A 19,918-nucleotide genomic window follows, 5' to 3' on the forward strand; every position below is an offset into this window, starting at 1 on the left:
GAAAGCAGGCTGCGGGACCGACAGGAGAGAAGAGCTGTGTCCCTGTGAAAACTGTTTCTGCAAATCTACAGGAAATTGAAAACACAGACACTGTTTTCAGTCACAGCTGCAGCTGCCAAGCAGAGCAGAGCAGAGTGAATAACTGTCTTTGAACTTGGGGCTTGATAAGAATTTTCCTGTGCTGGGGGCTGGTAATTTGGAGGCATCCCAGAAATCCCCTGGCTCCCTTTGCCCCCACCCCCAATCCCCGCCTTTACCATCAAAGATGCTGGAAGAATCAGGAGGCTGCTACCATGGAAGCCCCAGCTGCCTGCCTGCCTGCCTGCCTGCCCCCTCACACCTGCTTCCACAGCCACCCACAGAAAGCCCCACCTGTCCCTGCTACTCACTGAGAGAAAAGCCGATTTGAAGCATCAGGACAAGGATGGGCAACCCGCTACTGCCGGAGGAGTCCATTGCCGCCAGCAACTGAGATGAGAGCCTGGCTCCGCCCTCACTGGGTTCCTCTTTCCTATGAGAGCAAATACTAGAACTACCAATGCCAGAAGCATGATTGATGGGATCACGCTTACGATTTATCCTACAAGGGTACATGTGAATCTTACTAAATGTGAAATATAAATGTTTTAGCATAACAACTAAGAAAATGACATGAAGGCTATGTTAACCAGTCAGATGAAAGTATTCCAAATTGTATATAGTAACAACCTGCTGTACCCCATGATAGTATTAATGTACCCAGCTAAGACTTAATAAAAAAATTTTTTTAAAAAGAAAGAAAAATAAATACATTTGTAAGTGGTGAAAGGTGCAAGTCAAGTTTCGGTATTTTAGGTGTGGTTATCCAATTCTCCCAGTACCATTTATTGAATAGAGATGCTTTTGTTCAGTTTATCAAAGATCAGATGGTTGTAAGAGACTGGTTTCATCTCTTGGTTTTCTATTCAGTTCCAAATGTCTATGTCTCTATTATTGTGCCAATTCAATGCGGTTTTGATCACTGTGGACTTGTAATATAGCCTAAAGTATGCTGGAGTGATGCCTCTGACTTCATTTTTATTACTAAAAATTGCCCTGGCTATGCAAAGTTTTCTCCAACTTTGTTTTTATTATTAAAAATTATCCTGGCTGTGAGGGGTTCCACGTGAAATGAAGAACTGTTTTTTCCAGTTCTTCAAAGTATGATATTGGTATTTTAATAGGGATTGCATTGAATCTGTAGATTGCTTTGGGTAGTATACATATTTTAACAGTGTAGATTCTTCCCACCCAAGAGCATGATATGCTCTTCCATTGTTAATGTCTTCTGCTATTTCTTTTTTTAGGGTTTATATTAGCTAACATCACATAAAGCCATTATAAACTGCAAGATATTAAAATGTTATTTCTTTCATGGATATGAATATCTTATATTCATAAAGAGTTTACTTTGGTGTATGCTTTAAAATGTAAAATTCATAAATCAATTAATATACATATAGCAGAATTTCCTGCTTAAAATTTTTAATCTTATTTTTCAGAGCCTTGTCATTAACAGTTCGCAGACCTCTAACACAGACTATTTTCTTTGGCTTCCTTGCCCTATGATGATTTTTAAGGTAAACATCCCATTTTCAATTTTGCTAGTGGTTTCCTGTAAATCTAAAAAGAAAAATATTTTGGATCTATTTTTCCTCTAATTATCCTCTTTTATGAAGAGAATGTTAATCTATTTGCTTTCTCCTATTAGATGAGAACTGAACAAGTGTCTTGCTCTCCTTCTTACCATCTCCCAGTTTTTGCTGGTATAACTTGGAATTTTATAAACATTTATACTTACTCATCATTGTTTACTTTATATCTTCTTTTGTAGGTATTTAAAAATATTTTCACTACAAATTTGCTCTTCAAGCAGCTTGAGAGGAAAACATAGAACTGTTGCCACCCCTAATTTATTTAAGAAAAAAAGATGTTCAGTATAAGGACACCTCAGAAATTAAAAAAATCCTTAATGAATATTACAAGAAACTCTATTCTCAGAAATATGAAAATCTGAAGGAAATAGACCAATACTTGGAAGCACTCCACCTTCCTAGACTTAGCCAGAATGAAGTAGAAATATTAAACAGGCCTATATCAAATTAGGAAATAGCATCAACTATACAAAATCTCCCTAAAATGAAAAGCCCAGGACCAGATGGCTTCACATCAGAATTCTACCAAACCTTTAAAGAGGAACCTATACCTATAATACTTAACCTTTTTTAAAATATACAAAAAGAAGGAATGCTACCCAACACATTCTATGAAGCAAACATCACCTTGATCCCCAAACCAGGAAATGACTCAACAAGAAAAGAAAATTATAGACCAATATCACTAATGAATATTGATGCAAAAATATTCAGCAAGATCCTAGCAAACAGAATCTAGCAACACATCAAACAAATTATACACCATGACCAAGTGGGTTTTATCCCAGGGTCTCAAGGCTGGTTTAATATACATAAATCTATAAATATAATTCACCACATAAACAAATTAAAAAACAAAGACCATATGATTCTCTCAATTGATGCAGAAAAAGCTTTTGATAATATCCAGCATCGTTTCATGATCAGAACACTTAAGAAAATTGGTATAGAAAGGACATTTCTCAAACTGATAAAGGCCATCTATAGCAAACCCACAGCCAATATGGAGTTAAATTGGAATTAAATTGAAATCATTTCCACTCAGATCAGGAATGAGGCAAGGTTGCCCATTGTCCCCACTGCTTTTTAATATTGTAATGGAAGTCTTAGCCATCACAGTTAGGCAAGAAAAGGTGATCAAGTGCACCCACATAGGGATATCAGAGGAGATCAAACTTTCACTCTTCGCAGATGATATGATTGTATATCTGGAAAACACAAAGGATTCAATTACAAAACTCTTAGAAGTGATCGAGGAATACAGCAGCATCTCAGGTTACAAAATCAACACTCATAAATCTGTAGCCTTTATATATACCAACAATAATCAAGTTGAAAAAACAGTCAAGGACTCTATTCTGTTCATAGTAGTGCCAAAGAAGATGAAATATTTGGGAGTTTACCTAACAAAGGATGTGAAAGATCTTTATAAAGAGAACTATGAAACTCTAAGAAAAGAAATAGCTAAAGATGTTAACAAATGGAAAAACAAACCATGCTCATGGCTGGGAAGAATCAACATTGTTAAAATGTCCATATTACGCAAAGCAATATACAGTTTCAATGCAATCTCTATTAAAGCTCCACTGTCATACTTTAAAGATCTTGAAAAAATAATACTTCATTTTATATGGAATCAGAAAAAAAACTGTGAATAGCCAAGACATTACTTAGAAATAAAAACAAAACAAGAGGAATCATGCTACCAGATCACAGATTATACTACAAATCAATTATGATCAAAACTGCATGACATAAAAACAGAGAGGTAGATATATGGAACAGAATAGAGAACCAAGAGATGAACCAAGCTGCTTACCATTATTTGATCTTCAATAAGACAATTTAAAACATTCAGTGGGGAAAAGATTTCCTATTTAACAAATAATGCTGGGTGAACTGGCTGGAGAACTGTAGAAGACTGAAGCTGGACCCACACCTCTCACCATTAACTAAGATAGACTCTCAAGAAAGTGCAGGGAAAACACTTGAAGAAATCATCCTGGGAGAATATTTTATGAGGAGGACCCCCCAGGCAATTGAAGCAACAAAAAAATACATTACTGGGACCTGATCAAAGCTTCTGCATAGCCAAAAACACAGTAAGTAGAGGAAGCAGACAGCCCTCAGAATGGGAGAAGATATTTGCAGGTTATGTCTCTGACAACGGTTTAATAACCAGAATCCACAGAGAACTCAAACATATTGCAAGAAAAGAACAAGTGATCCCATCTCAGGGTGGGCAAGGGACTTGAAGAGAAACTTCTCTGAAGAAGACAGGCACACAGCCTACAGACACATGAAAAAATGCTCATCATCCTTAATCATCAGAGAAAAGCAAATCAAAACCACTTTGAGATATCATCTAACTCAATAAGATTAGCCCACATCACAAAATCCCAAAACCAGAGCTGTTGGCGTGGATGTAGATAAAAGGGAACATTTCTACACTGCTGGTGGGAATGTAAACCAATGTGTTCCTTTTAGAAAGATGTTTGGAGATCACTTTGAGATCTAAAAATAGACCTGCCATTTAATCCTGCAATTCCTCTACTAGGTATATATCCAGAAGACCAAAAATCACATTATAACAAAGATATATATACCAGAATGTTTGTTGCACCCCAATTCATAATTGCAAGTCATGGAAGAAGCCCAAGTGCCCATTGACCCACGAATGGATTAATAAATTGTGGTATATGTACACCATGGAACATTATGCAGCCTTAAAAAAAGATGGAGACTTTACCTCTTTCATGTTTACATGGATGGAGCTGGAACATATTCTTCTTAGCAAAGTATCTCAAGAATGGAAGAAAAAGTATCCCATATACTCAGCCCTACTATGAAACCAATTTATAGCTTTCTTATGAAAGCTATAACCCAATTATAGCCCAAGAAGAAGGGGAAAGAGGAGAGGGAGGGCAGGGGAGGGGGGAAGTTGGGTGGAGGGAGGGCAATTAGTGGGACCACACCTACAGTGCATTACAAGCGTACATGTTAAATTACTAAGTGGTAGAATATAAATGTCTTAACACAATAACTAAGAAAATGTGGTGAAGGCTACATTAACCAGTTTGATGAAAATATTTCAAATGGTATGTAAATCCAGCACATTGTACCCAATGACTGCATTAATGCACACAACTATGATTTAATAAAAAAGAAAAATGGCATCTTGTTGTTTCATTTTTGTATTTCCTTGAAGATTAGTGGATTTAAGCATTTTGTTACAAGTTAATTTGTTGGCTTTGATAAATGGGGCTTTGTCCAGGGAAAAGACCCTTCCCTTCTTTCCTGTCTAGTCCCTCTTTCTCCTCCCATTCCAGCTGCCCCAAGATAAGACAAGACTTGGCTTACAGGAAGCGTCCACAACTGGAGAGTGTTGATTAAGTTCATGTAGATAGATTCCATGACAGTGTCTGAGGGAGAAATTGAATTTCTTTCTGTATTGAGTAAAAATAGAACCCAGAGGAAAAGGCCAAAGCTAATCAGCATCATTAGGGCCCGTTATGAGAGAGACAGAGAAGTTGTTGTTTAGGATTTTCTGAGAAGTTATTGATTCAATTCCCACACATGACTCCTGATGAAGGACTCTGTCTGGATTTTTCCTGTGGCAGGAGGGGCAGCAATGGCTGACAAGAGAAGGATCATCACTCAGTCCCTGCAGAAAGCTCAACTGATTAGTGGTACTGCAGACTCATGGAGCTCGAAACTCTACCCAGCACAGAAAGGCTGCATACCACCACTGATTAAAGGGGCCCTTCTAATGAGAAGGAACAATCAATGGAGCAATCCCAAGAGGTCATCTGGCCCAGCATCTCTTGTAATGTTCTTCTTTAGGTAACTCTGATACCAACTTGATTAAACTCAGTCTGAAATTCACTTTTATACACCACAGTGGTCTAACTCAGAGCTATCCCACTGCAAAAAGTCCTTTGTAGGGGACATTTGTTGAAACCAACTCCTAGTAATTATTTTACCTTGTGGCCATGTGCAATAATGGGTAACAGTTAATTAATCAAAAAAAAAAAAAAAAGACCCCTGGCCTTCACTGCTGGTGCCCACAGCATTATCTGGCCATAAGTATATGCTTTGTTTCATGGGAAAGATTGGGGTAGTTTCAGCTGGCTTACCTGGACCTAAGAAAAATTGCTGAAATGACATTTTTTGTTTCCATGTCCTCAGGCCTCCCCCCTCTTCCCTCCGGGCTCTGCCATGAGGGAGGAAAGTCTCCCTGTCCAGAGCTTCCCACGGGGAGCCTAAGGGGGCCTGAAAGCCCAGCTGGGCTGCTCCCTCAATTCTCTAATCTGAGGAAAGGGCTCCCACTCCTGAGGGTGTGGAGGGTAGTCCTAGCAGGACTGAGGCTGTAGAAAGAGGCAGAGCAGGAAAGTGGCAGCAAGGAGGGGAAGCCTGTGTGTGACCAGTGAGGTCCAAACCTGAGCTAGACCCGATCTACAAGACTGTCAACAACCAGCAGGTTCTTGGGTGCTGTCATGACAGCAGGGCAGAACAGAACCAAGAGAGCAGGTAGGGGTAGGGTGCAAAGGGCTTGCGTGGGAGGAAGGAGAATGGGGTATAAGAGACAATAAAGTGGGACATTTACAGAATCCACAGAGGACTTTGTTATGCCAAACCCTGAGCAGGGGTAGGACCATGCTCAGGCAGGTCTCTGAGGATGGATGGCAGATGGTCATGACCTGGTGCATCCAACACCCCTCAGGCCCTGATCCAGGGTGCCCTCCAGTACTGCAGAGGATAGAAAGAACTATACTCCCAAACTCATGTCAGCTGAGGTCCCCACTGTGAGTTAGATAGGGGTGGAGGCAAAGCGCAGGGCAGGTTTGTGGACCTGGGATGATGTCAGAGATGACCACAGACTAGCAGTTCTTGCCCTGATGGCTTCCTGCCCATGGTGCATGTGGCAGGTCGGGGGCCATTTCTGGGATCTCTGGCTTGAGCTTATTTCTTCGGCTTCACCAAACATTCCATGGAGCAAGTACATGCAAACCTACATCAAAGGCCACGCATGCTGAGGGGCTCAAGAAAGGGACTGACAAGTCCAGTTTCTCAGAAAGAGACATTGAATAGAGACTTACAAGCAAAGATGGTGTCTTGGATGGCTATGAGACGGTGGGCCCTGCATCTGCCCTCCAGAAAGTATCTTTAGATAGAAAACTTTTTGGCTAAACATGTGAAATTGATCACACCTCAGACTTTCTTGGGAAACTTGTGACCACTAGAAAGGTTAGAAAAACATTTTTACGAGGGCTGATCTATGTGAAGGGCACTGTTGAAAGTCTTGGCTGCAGACATGGGGATCGAACACCAGTCCTCATGGTGTTTTCCCTTCAGATGGAGACACTCTTGTTGTACAAAAAAAATGTGTGCACACAGACATAGAGTGGCATGACAGACTTCAGAGACTCAGAAGGGTGGGGGAACAGGAGGAGGGTTTGTGGTGGGAAACCGCTTAATAGGTATTATGTACATAACTGAGGGAATGGATCTACTAAAAGCCCAGACTTCACCACTATGCAATATATTCATGTAACAAAATTGCCCTGGTACCCCTTAAACTTATACAAATACAAAAATGAAGTCTATGGCCACGATACACAAAATGCCTCTGATTAGTAGGTAGAGTAGGAGGGAATCCAGCCAGTTTTAAATATTCCCTTGCCTAAGATGCTGCAAAACAGTTTTTAGAAGAGCAGAGACAGGGTCCAGGTGACTTAGTTAAGGTCACACAGTGCAGTGGGATGCAGCTGTGATGCTGAGCAGTGAGTCCTGAGCTTGTGGCCAGGAGGCAGACTCTGTCCCTTGATTAGCTGTGTGACCTTTTACGAGTTGCATAAACCCTCTATATCCCAATCTTCACATCCTTAAAATGTGTTTATAAGCAGTGCCCCAAATTCTCGAGTGTGTGGGAGTAAAGCTAAACCTGCAGGCCACAGGGCCCAGCATAAGGGAAATGTCAACATTTGCATCAAGGATGTGGGGAGTTAACGTTACCCAGGAGGGCTTTCTTCTTCTGTCCACAGCTTCTCACTTAGGCAATAAACTTAAAGTTGAAGGTTATGCAAAATCAGAAAGGAAATTCTACTCATTACGTGGGGTAGAGACAGAGGGCAGCCACCAAAACCAGGAAGGACCCAACCCAGACTTGCTGAAAGAACATGACTTCTGTGGCTGATCAGAGGCTGGCGTTGATGGCCGGGACCGCCCAGGACAGATGGTCATGCAGGATGAGCGTCAGGGAGGGTATGAGAAGATCACCTGGCTGGGCCTGCCCTGCCAAGAACATCACAGATTGTGGCTGTTTAAACATTTATTCTATGATTTTCTACTGAGTGTGTACTGTGGGTGCTGGGAGAGGACAAGAGAGCTTTCTCTGGAGTGCTGGACAGTCACCACAAGACTAGTTCTCTAGACAGAGGTCATGCAAGAACTTTCTAGTTTCACCCAGGAGAGTGTGTAAAAGCCCAGGGCTCAGACTTGCTCTTTTGTCTCACCTCCATCTCCTCCCAGGCCGTCAGGTGACCCGAGATGGGGCCCTGCTCGGAGGACCACCCACTACTTTCATTTTTTTTTTTTCGTCTTTACTGATTTATCATCATTAGCATAAAAGCAAAAATTAATCCTGCGAACTCTCACCCTTTCCAGTACTATCCCATTTTTCTTTTCTTTTTTTTTTTTTTTTTCATTTTAGCGGTTTATTTTATTTTTTAATTTTTTTTTTTTTGAGACAGTCTCACTTTGTCTTCCTGGGTAGAGTTCTATGGTATCATAGCTCACAGCAACCTCAAACTCGGGCTCAAGTGATTCTCTTGCCTTAGCCTCCCAAGTAGCTGGGACCACTGGCACCCATCACAATGCCAGGCTAATTTTTTTCTTTTTCTATTTTTAGTAAAGATGGTGTCTCACCCTTGCTCAGGCTGGCCTGAAGCTCCTGAGCTCAAGTAATCCACCTGTCTCTGCCTCTCAGAGTACTAGGTTTACAGGTATGAGCCACTATACCTGGCCCCATTTTAGCATTTTAAGTAACAAAGAAAGGAGTCTAAAAATAATGTAAATGTTTATCAAAATGAGGTGGTTAAGTAAATAATGGAATACAATGAAGCTGATACAAAGGATGAGGGAGATAGATTCTGATTTAAAAGGATATCCACAGCATATAAGTGTATCCCATTTTTCTATTTCACTTTGTAGCAAAATTTCCTTGAAATTTTATCTATATTTCCTGTTTTCAATCCCCTCCCCCTTTATCTCTTGTATCAATTGAGATCTAACTCGCATACCATAAAACCCACTATTTTAAAGTATACAATTGAATGATTTTTAGTATATTTATAAGACCATGCAATCATTACCACCATCGAATTTCAGAACATCACCCCCAAAATAATCTTGTACCCTCTAGTAATCATGTTCCAGTTCTCTCTCCCCTAGCACCTGGCTACCATTAATCTACTTTTTGTGTTTTCAGATTTGCCTTTTATGGACACTTCTCATAGAAATAGGATCACATCATCGGTGACCTTTTGCATCTAGCTGCTTTCATTTATCCACATATTTTGAAGGTTTATTCATGTCGTAGCATATATCAATATTTCATGCCTTTTTATGTTTGAATAATATTCCATTATATGGATATACCCCAACTTGATTATTCACTGATCAGTTGATATAATTTGGGTTGTATCTGATTTAAGCTATTATGATTAAATCTGCTATGAACATTCGTGTACAAGGTTTTGTGTGAATGTATGTTTTCCCTTCTTTTGAATATATACCTAGGAGTAGAATTTCTAGATTACATAGTATATTACTCAGGGTTCTCTAGAGAAATGTAAAACAATAAGATATGTACATAGATATGTAAGAGGAGATTTAGTTTAAGCTCACACAGTTGTGGAGGCTGAGAAGTCCCACAGTCTGTCATCTGCAAGCTGGAAAACCAAGAAAGCCAGTTGGGCAATTTCATCCAAGTCTAAAGGCCTAAGAATCAGGGAACTAATGCTGCAAGTCCTGAGCTGAATCTGAAAGCCAGAGAACCATGACCCTCTAAGTGCTGACGTCCGGGGACAGGAGCAGGCGGAGGATGTGGCTCAAACAGAGAGAGCAAATTCAGGTCCTCCACAGACTGGATGATGCCCACTACTTTGGACAGGGCCATCTGCTTTACTCAGCCCTCCAATTCAAATGCTGCTTTTTGCTCTGTTCCCAGAAATAATATTTTACCATATATTTGGCCATTTCTTAGCCCAGGTAAGTTTCTGAGGAACTCAAACTAGTTTCCATGTCAGCTGCACCGATGTTAGACTCCCAGCAGAAACACAAGAGGATTACTCCACGTCCTCTCCAGCACAGGTATTGTACCGTCTCATGGTGTCAAAGGCCTTCACTGGGATTGGGGTTAGAAACTTCAACATAGCCATCCATGTTGTAAAGATGCAACTTTATTTGGCCTCTGCATTTTGGCATCTAACAGGCATGTCCCACCTGATGTCTAAATTCCAACTCTCTAAGCATCTAACACCTTCCTAACACCCATATAGTGTTCCTATCCCAGTAAACATCACCTCCATCCTTCCACTTGTTCCAGCCATAAGACCAGAGTGTCATACTTAATTTCATTCTTTTTTTTTTTTGCATCCTACATCAGCAAATACTGACATATTTTAATTCAATGTACATATTTGTATATAAAATTTTATAATGTATATATTCATAATATAACTACCCCTCACCAGCCCCCCTTCCAATATAGCCATTATTGCTCTCCTCCATTACTGCAGTACCCGCAGTCTTCCTGCTTCTGTTCTTCAGCCCTTAAGTCTGTTCTTGAAATTGTATTCAGAGTGATCCTTATAAAACATGAGTTACCTCATGTCACTCCTCAGTTTAGGACTCCTCCCACCTTACCTGCAAGGCCCTGCAACATGTTAATTCCTCACAGCCTTGATCCACTCTGTCAACTTGGGGCTTTTTGCTGTTCAATAGACTGGGCATGCTTGGCCTCAGAGCCTTTGCTTCTGCTGGAATTCTCTTCCTCCGAGTGTCCACATGTCTCATTTCCTGACTCTCTCTAGGTCTCTAAACAAATGTTATCTTCTCAGTGTTGTGAACCCTGATCACCTCTTTATAAATACAGCCTCCTCCCTACATCCTCCCTCCTTCCTCCCTGCTCTACAGCCTCCTCCCTGCGCCCTCCTCTCCTTCCTCCCTGCTCTACTTTGATGCACAGTAGGGATGGACAGGGATGGGAAGCAGGCTGCAATTAAAGACAAATAGGCCAGTGAAGCCTCAAAGAGCAGGCTCCACATCCTAGAATGTAGAACTCTTGCTATTACCAGGAAACTAAAACAGTAAAGAGTTAATGAACTTGCCCAGGACTCATGGCTAATGAATGGCAGAGTTGGGATTCAGACTTTGTAGTCAGATTCTATATAAAGCCCCTCAGTTCTTCTCCATCACATTACAGTGGTTAAACCAATTATAGTCTATCCACATACTGGAAAACTGTTTAAGTAATAACAGGGGTAAATTACATCTGTATATATTTAGTTGGGAAGGTGTCCATAAAATATTACAAGTTACAGAACAATGTGTATAGCTTTATCTTGGCAGTATAAATACATATCCACATATCTTTTTATAGACATAAAGGAAGTCTAAAAACTGACACGTATAACAGTCATCAGTGGTTATCTTCTGGGATCTGCACCTTTCTTTTTATCATCAGACTCTCTGTAACACTTATCAGGAAGAAAGATCATCACAGTGATATAATCGCAACTGTACTTCAGAAAGATTAATCCACACATGTGCAACAGGAAGATTATCTTCTTAGAAACCAGTGAAAGTATCTATTCAGACTTTCACTTTCATTGTGTTGAGATGACCCCTTCAAGGCCTTTATTAAAATCACTTTTAAACATCTCTGGATCTATCTAGATCACCTGTGGTTTGTGACCCCTTCGAGGGTCAAACGACCCTTTCACAAGGGTTGCCTAAATACATCCTGCATATCAGATATTTACATTATAATTCGTAACAGTAGCAAAATTACAGTTATAAAGTAACAATGAAAACAATTTTATGGTTCCACAACATGAGGAACTGTATTAAAGGATCCCAGCATTGGGAAGGTTGAGAACCACTGATCTAGATGGTAACAGCCAAGTAGAAAATTCGGTCTCACAGATACAAATGGGCAATCCCCATGAATCACTCACAATCCTAGTTGTTCAGAAGAACACTTGCTGAGCTTTTAAAAAACAGATAGCCCAAACTATGTATGATCAATATTCTTCTAAATGTCAAAAGAACATTCAATCAACAACAACAAAAACAATTCTGACACATGATCAATAAACCACATAGTTTTTGTTTTCAGAGACAGAGTCTTACTTTGCTGCCCTCAGTAGAGTTCTGTGGTGTCACAACTCACAGCAACCTCCAGCTCTTGGGCTTAGGCGATTCTCTTGCCTTAGCCTCCTAAGTAGCTGGGACTACAGGCATCCACCACAACGCCCAGCTATTATTTTTTTGTTACAGTTTGGCCGGGCCCAGGTTTGAACCCACCACCCTCAGTATAGGGGACTAGCGCCCTACTTACTGAGCACCATCCTTGTTAACTCTTTCTTAAAATCACCATTATTTATGTGTGCACAGAAGTTTAAGTACAGATTCAAGTGTGACATAAAAAAGGTTGAAAAACACTGGTCTAAAGGTCGGAATCTTCACCTGATTTATCACTAAGCCATTCAATAAGCAAAACAAAAACAACAACAAAACTCTAACCCACCACCCCAATCTCTAGAGCTGGGCAAATTCACCTTGTTGAGCAATTTCCTAAGCCAAACAGACTTCCCTGAAATCTAAGATGACAGTTTTCCGGTCCACATAGTTGCTGACCACATAAGTGAGGCTGGCAGTGGGCTAACTCAGGGGCGGGCTCCCAGCCAGGGCCCAGGGCTCAGGGGCTGGCCCTAATATCCCTCCCTGCTTCAGCTCCATGGGGAGGTTCCTGCATTCCATGTCACATTCAGATCTTCTGAGGTCCCTGAGGCCCTGCAATCCAGAAGGACATTGTACCACCCTGGACAATGACCCACCCACATGTGGGAAAGGGACCTGGGCTCTGGGGGAAGAGAGGACCAAAAAAAAAAAAAAAAAAAAATACACCAAACTATAGCATGTATCATCTATAAGGTGAACATAATGATCATAATGGGGTTATTTTGAGGATTCCATGTAAGGTACACCATGCCTTAATTGAAATAATGCACATAAAGCCACTGGATAAAGTAAATATTCAATAAATATATACCTCATGTAATCCAGCTGTTAGCTTGAGTGTCCTGTCATCTGGGATTCCAATATAGAGAATGGCGAGAGAGATATAATCACCCATCCCATGTCTTTAAAAAGTCAGAGCCTTCCTTATAAATTTGTAAGTTCCTAGGAGATTACCTTCTCATGGGCACCTCTCAGATCTCCCTCTTCTGGATGTTCCATTTTCACTGAACACCACATTGTTTTATTACCTGTTACTCACAAACACACACAGCTGCTGCTGCAGATAAAGGTCTGCCTTCCTTTATTTGCTCACAATATTACCGGCGCCAGGCTGTTGAGTGGTTCTGTGGTTGGCCTGTGTACACGGGTACATGATGAATGGAACATTGAGATCAGAGTTTTTAAAAAGCCCCTGGCTCGATGGGCATTTAGGTTGTTTCCACATCTTGGCAATTGTCAATTAAGCTGCGATAAACAATCTAGTGCAAATGTCTTTATGATAAGAGGATTTTTTCTTCTGGGTAGATGCCTAGCAGTGGGATTGCAGGGTCAAATATTGTGACCTGGTTGTCTGTACCCTCACATTAACCCGAAGTTAAAAAAAGAAAAAAATCCCCTGGAATTCTGCCAGTGTGGAAGGTCTATCAGCTGACTCTTTCCCAGTATTACCAGCCCCGAGCTGCATTCTGGGTCTCTTTTTCCAGGTTCCTCTGCCCAAACTCCCCATCACTCATGCCTAGGACTAGATGAGCAGAGGAAGGAGTGAGAGGGATATGGGCAAGAACAGAGGAAAGGGGCCTTGAGCTTGGGAGAAAGTTTACCTGGATGGCCCAAAGTAGAACAGGCTCTGCATTGACCCTGGGTGAGGTAGGTCTTGAAGGTGATTCCCTCAGGTCACCCTGAACAGAGCTGAAGGGACGGGCATACTTTAGCCTAGAGAAGGAGTCCACGTGACACTTCCTCCAAGAACCCTTTTCCAGTTCCACCAGTAAGAAGTGGCCTCTCCTTCTTTTGAATGGCTTTGTATCATCTTCCTAGAACACCTTTTGAGGTGTTCAGCCTTGTAATGAGGTTGCTCCTTACTGAATCTCTCCTATGATTCCCTAAGGGCCTGGATCCCAGTACACACTTGGTTGAGTGCATTAATTAATCTGTAGGAAGAACCCATCTGACAGGGTGGTGCCCCTGAAGCTACTCATGCACAATTCTCTGCCCCCAGAGAGGGCCCAGAATAGTTCAATTTAATTAAAGTCTAAGCATAAGGGAAGTAGGCAGGATACAACATAACTGATTAAGTCAGCTGGCTCTGGGGCCAGGCAGTGGCAGACCCAAGTGCATCCTGCACCTGCTGAAAGGAGGGCAGAGTCAGCTTCCACAGTTCCTCTTCCTGGGCCTTTTCTGGTCTGGGAAGTGGCTGTGAGCAGGTCAGGGCTCAGGAGAAGGTCCTGGAGCAGTTCACCATTATAACTCTGCAGCAGCCTGGGGGATGGCCTGGCTGGGACTGTCCAGGGCACGGCTCCCAGGAAGCAGGAAATGTGGATCCAGCACTTTCCAGGCACCAGGCAACACACTGGGTGTTTGGGACTCTGTCTCATCTCATCAGAGCAGAGACACTGAAAAGTAAGCATTGTCAGTCCCATTGGGAGAGAGCAAACTGTGGCTTAAATTAGAAATTTGAACACAGGTCTTACTTCAATTTTAATATACTTGATCTTCATTCCCAGAATCATGGGATAGAGGGGATGGGTTCCATTTAATAAGGAAGGTTCTGTGTTTCCCTCATTTGTTTTCAAGGAGAAAACACTCTCGTTTCCTGTTTCCAATGCCTCAGGGGTCTGCAGTGCTGTGACTAAGAATCCTGGGACACATGGCCCTGAAGTTAAGGATTCCCAAGCCCACACTCCTCTGGAGAGGACCCATGTGACTAAAAAGCCAGGAGAAACTCCAGAAGCCGAGCTGGATGGAGAAGCTCTCCTGGGACTTTGGCCCCGAGTCAGGCTACACAGACATGTTTTGAATCCAGAGGGAGGCCCATTCTCCAATTAAGTCAGCCTCCAGGACAAAGTTCAAGCAGAGGACCCAACATGACAGCTCTGAGGGTTGAGAACCGGACCCGTGAGGACAGTGGGCAGTTCCTGGCTCACATCAGGTTAAATAGAGAAAGAGCATTCTACCCAAGTTTTCCACCTCACCATCTATGGAAAGTGACACCCCCCACTCCCCGCCTGCCCTTCCTGTTTGGACATGGACTAGGTCTTCCAGGGGTGAGCACCCCCCAGCTGGATTTTTCCACTGCTGTCGCCCCTTCTTTTCCTTCTTCACTGTACCCTGACAAACTGAGGCCAACACAGACCCCTGTCTTTCTCATGTGCATACACATTCTGGCTAGAACTTCCTGTTTTCCTATTTGCCTGCCAGAAGCTGAGCATTTCTGTTCTTCCTCATTCCATTTCTTTATACAAAATCCCAATCTCCCTCAGCCACGTGTCTGGCTGGAGCCTAAACACATTCTTCTTAGTAAAGTATCACAAGAACGGAAAAATAAATATCCAGTGTACTCATATACTAATACGAAAGCAATGTATAAATAATTACATGCTCATATGAACCATGAAACACAAATACAGTCTAGAATGGGGGAAGGGGGAGGAGGGAAGAGGAGGATGATTAGCAGAAGAAGGGAGGGCATGAGACGGGATCTCACCTACTGTGCACATTTTGAGGGTGTATAACACACACACCCCGGGTGAGGGGTTCTTTACAACTGGAACTTTACCCTGGAAGTGAGAATTATGTCTCCTAATAATTTGTGTGTGTGTGTGTGTGTGTGTATTTATATTCAGAAAAGTCAAAGAGAAAAAAGAACTATCAGTAATTTTTTTAAAATAGTACTCCATTATTATTTTTAAAAGAAAAGAAGTGCCACTTAAAGCTTTAAAATAGCTTCAACCATTAAAAATTATAGTGGAGCTAATCTCCAAAGAAGAACAGCATTACCAAAGAAATATTTACTGGCTCATTAAAGAAAGGATCACAGTGACCATTTCTTAAGTGCCCACTGTGAACACTGTATAAGGTATGCTAATTTCTGTAAGAAAATTTTAAGGAGAGAGAATGACATGGAGAGACTTCACAATTCAAACTAATTTTATAGCTAAGGATATGCTCAAAGCCAAGCAGATTTTAAATACAAAGCCAACAACACAAGTCAGACCTCTCTGACTCTGAAGTTGAGTATTTTCTACTAGACTCAAAAAGTGTTTAAAGCTAGAAAAAAGAGGGGAAAAACATTGCCCGGTGGCATGATCTAACAGAGACTGTCCGGAATTGTCAATGGTGATCATTGTGGTGTATTTGTGCTGCCGGATACAGTAGCTGCCAGCCACACATATGCTTAAAATGTGATTCACGCCAGCAAAGAAACTGAATGCTTAATTTTAATTTACTTAAAATTAGCCACTCTCAGCATAATTTAATATAATTGAGATCTCTGGGACCCCCTTCCCCTTCTTAAGCACAAACCTGGGGCTCAGGGTCTTCCTGCGTGGAAGAAAGGATACAAACACAGAACAAGAGAAGAATAAGGGCCAAACCCATACATACCTCTCGGAACCCACAAATAAACTGCAGTATCTAGAAAATATACCATACAATACAACCAAATTAGCTTCAGGTAAGAGCGTGGGAATGACGCTCACGGCTGCAGCTCAGCACAGTCAGAGGAGCAGGCTGCCGTCAGGAACGTGGCAAACATCTACACATTTTTTTTTTTTTTGCTTTTAACATTTTTCATACCAATCTATGCCAGTAAGAAATTTAATATTTCTGTGGCTGTATCTACTGAATCCTCATCTTTATTATTTCTGTCTCTGGATGAAATGTTATCTGTTCACGGGATGTACTCCAGCTATAGTACATCTGGTATAGGTAGAGAATTGCCCCAGGGGAGGCAAAGCAAATGTCAAATGAGGAGCTGAGAAAGTTAGACCGGGTGATAGACTAAGAGGAGAACGAACACAGTCAATGCTTCCCAGAAAACAATGCACATAGGTAAGGATTAAGAGGCCCCTGGGGAAAGTGGGCAGCCCAAGTCTAGAGTAGGAGTCTGGGGCCAGCCAAGCCTCCGGCCTCCACCCCAGGGTGAGAGCACCTCCTGGCCCTGTGGTTCCCGGAGGCGGCCAGTCCTACTGCAGCCCTTACTGTGATGTTCAGTCAGCAGAGGTCCACTGCAGACAGGCCCAGGCTCCAAGGTTAGGTTCCCTGGGTTTCTCACAGCCACCTCCCTAGGGGGCAGGACTACAGATAAGTTTGAAATATCTGATCATGTGTGTTTATATGCACATATATATCATCAATACATTTAAAATTGTTTTGATTTGCCAATGTCTTAAATCTACTTTTTCGCTCAATACTTCTTCTCACTGTCCCCCCTCCCCAACCTGGTCGTTGTCCAGAATGTTTTGCTTCTGTGTCACAGGCTTGATGCCTCCCTTTGGCTCTTTGAAGAGCACGAGGGCAGTTCTCCTAAGTTTCTTTCCACAGTTTACTGTTAACTGTGGTTCTCAGGCTCCAGCTGCCCTTTTATGGCCTCTGCTGACTCTCAGTGAGAGGTACATTTCCTACAGTGTTGGTCATTTTGTACTGTCACCCGACATTCAGCAGTAATTGTCCTCTACAAGAATTGACATGTGTCCTGAGCTGAAGGATTCTTCCTGCTGGGCCAGCTCACCGTTTCCTCAACCAGGGCACTGAGCCTTCACCTATCTTAAGGTAGTTTCTGGGCTCAGAGTTCCAGCATGTGGTGAATTCACACATGCGTGCCTGTGCATGTGCACACAGCACACACTGGGATTCCAATTTCTCACATGATTGTGTCACACTTGTGGGGCGGTACAGACAGCAGCCCCTCCGTGACTCCCCAGGCCAGAAGACAGAAGTGTTCTCCTCCTGTGCCTCCTCCAGCCCCTCATCTGGCTTATGCAGCTTCCCTCATCCTCACATGGGGACACGGAACACAGGACCCAAGGTCTGGGTGTGCTGACCCCTGGAGCCACCACAACTTCCAGCTCTATTCACTGCTTCAACACAGAGTTCCCTCTCATCACCGTGACTAAAGTTTTGTTGATGCAAATTTACACAGAACATTTTGGTCACGCTTTCACTGAGTATTATTGGGTGGTCAGATTGTGAAGACGGGCTTCCTGAGTCAGTTCAGGCCCCATTGTGTCTGAAAGTTCCCAAAGCACCTTCTCCATGCCAGTCCTTGTCACACACAAGCCTCCCACACCTCGGTGCAGACAGCCATTGCTTCAGCCAGAGGCTGGAAACCCACAGAAAACACAGAAATCAACATTCATACTTGCCTTCTAAAAAGGACAAGAGCAATATTTTATTAAATGATTTTATTAATTATAGATAAGAGCAAAATAATGGAATGCCACCCCCAACTCCATAGGGATAGAGAAAGAAGGAGAAACAGGAAAGAGGACGGAGGCTGAGGAGACAGGACAGCCTTCCTGATGGCTCGTGGTCATCCAGCAGTTGGTTCTCTGGGCCTGACAGTGTCTAGACTGATTCTCTATCTCATGGTGCATTTTCACAGGTTCCTTGGATATCCTCCGTCTTTGTGCTGGGGATCTGCCACCTGCTTCCTCACAGGTAATGCACTCTCAGGGTGACCACTGATGACTCTCTCTCTGGCCCTGGTTCTTGGCTGGTCCATTTCTGTTGGGTTCTATCCCTCCTCCATGTGGCTCTCTCAACAAAGTTCTCTTAAGGTCCTACACCTACATAAAGAATATGTTCATTTGGCTTTTCTGTGCTGATGCAATTTCTTCCCTGCTGGCAGCCCCCACTCTGCCACCACAGGCTGTTTCCGCAGCACCTCCTCTTTTGGCTTTCTTGGGTGCAGATCAGACACCTATTCAGTGTATCCCCAGGCTGCAGGGGACACACATGAGGCTCTCTCACTCCCTGTCACCAGGATTAAGGTAAGGTGAGGGGCAGGCACTCAGCGGGTGGCAAGGCAACTTAAAACATAACTCTCTCTCCCCCAAAAATCATCTTCCAGCTCTTCTTCAAATGCTACCATTTCAGTGCCTTCAGAATAGGTGAGAGCTTAAGAGTCACAGTGTGTTTTCAGAAACTCCTTTGTAAATTCTTCATGTGGTAGGTATTTGCCCAAGACATTTCCTTCTCCCCTTCTGTGTGCTGTGAAGTTGTGAAGGATACGATGATGTGTGCAGAGGACAGGGGGAGGGGGTGAAGGGAGCCGAGAGGCTCTAGCTGCCATCCCCTCTCTAAATCTCGTGCTCTGTGCCCTTTCTCAGTATGTGATTTAGGATAAACCATTTCACTTCTCCAAGCCCCTTTCTTTGGGTGAGAGGTACCCCGCCCGTGGGTTCTCTGAGACGACTGAGGTGATGAATGGAGAGGCTACCCTGAAAATACAGTCACAATTCTTCTGTCCCCTCCTGCCCCACACCAGAGCCCCTGCACCATCCATCACACCAGGCTGGTGCAACATCACCTTGGAGTGAAGGGCCTCAGGGATCACAAGGGACCTAACTATAACTTGGGAGAGCAGGGGCCTCCCTAGGGATTTGGGGCAAAGAAGGATGCCAGGACCAGGCCCTGGCCCAGGGCCAGCTACCATGTGGACCAGAAAACTGCCACCAAAGGCCTTCAAGACATCTGTGGTACTGAAGAAATCAACCAGCCAATATTGTGTTTCTAGTTCTGAGAACACTCATCTCCCAGAAGATTGAGGGTAGGTGGGGTGCTCACCCTTCCCAGGAAATGTGATATCCAACCTTCCCAGCTCCTTGGGAAATCCAGAGACAGTAAAAGTGGATTTGTGCCCTAGGAAACCATGACGGGGATCTAGGGAGGGAGAAATCGGGACTTTTAAGAAGGGAATAAAAGCAGGCATACATGGA

Source organism: Otolemur garnettii, unplaced genomic scaffold (genome assembly GCF_000181295.1).
Source record: "Otolemur garnettii isolate 467f Iridium unplaced genomic scaffold, OtoGar3 scaffold00091, whole genome shotgun sequence".
In the NCBI taxonomy this organism is placed as follows: Eukaryota; Metazoa; Chordata; class Mammalia; order Primates; family Galagidae; genus Otolemur; species Otolemur garnettii.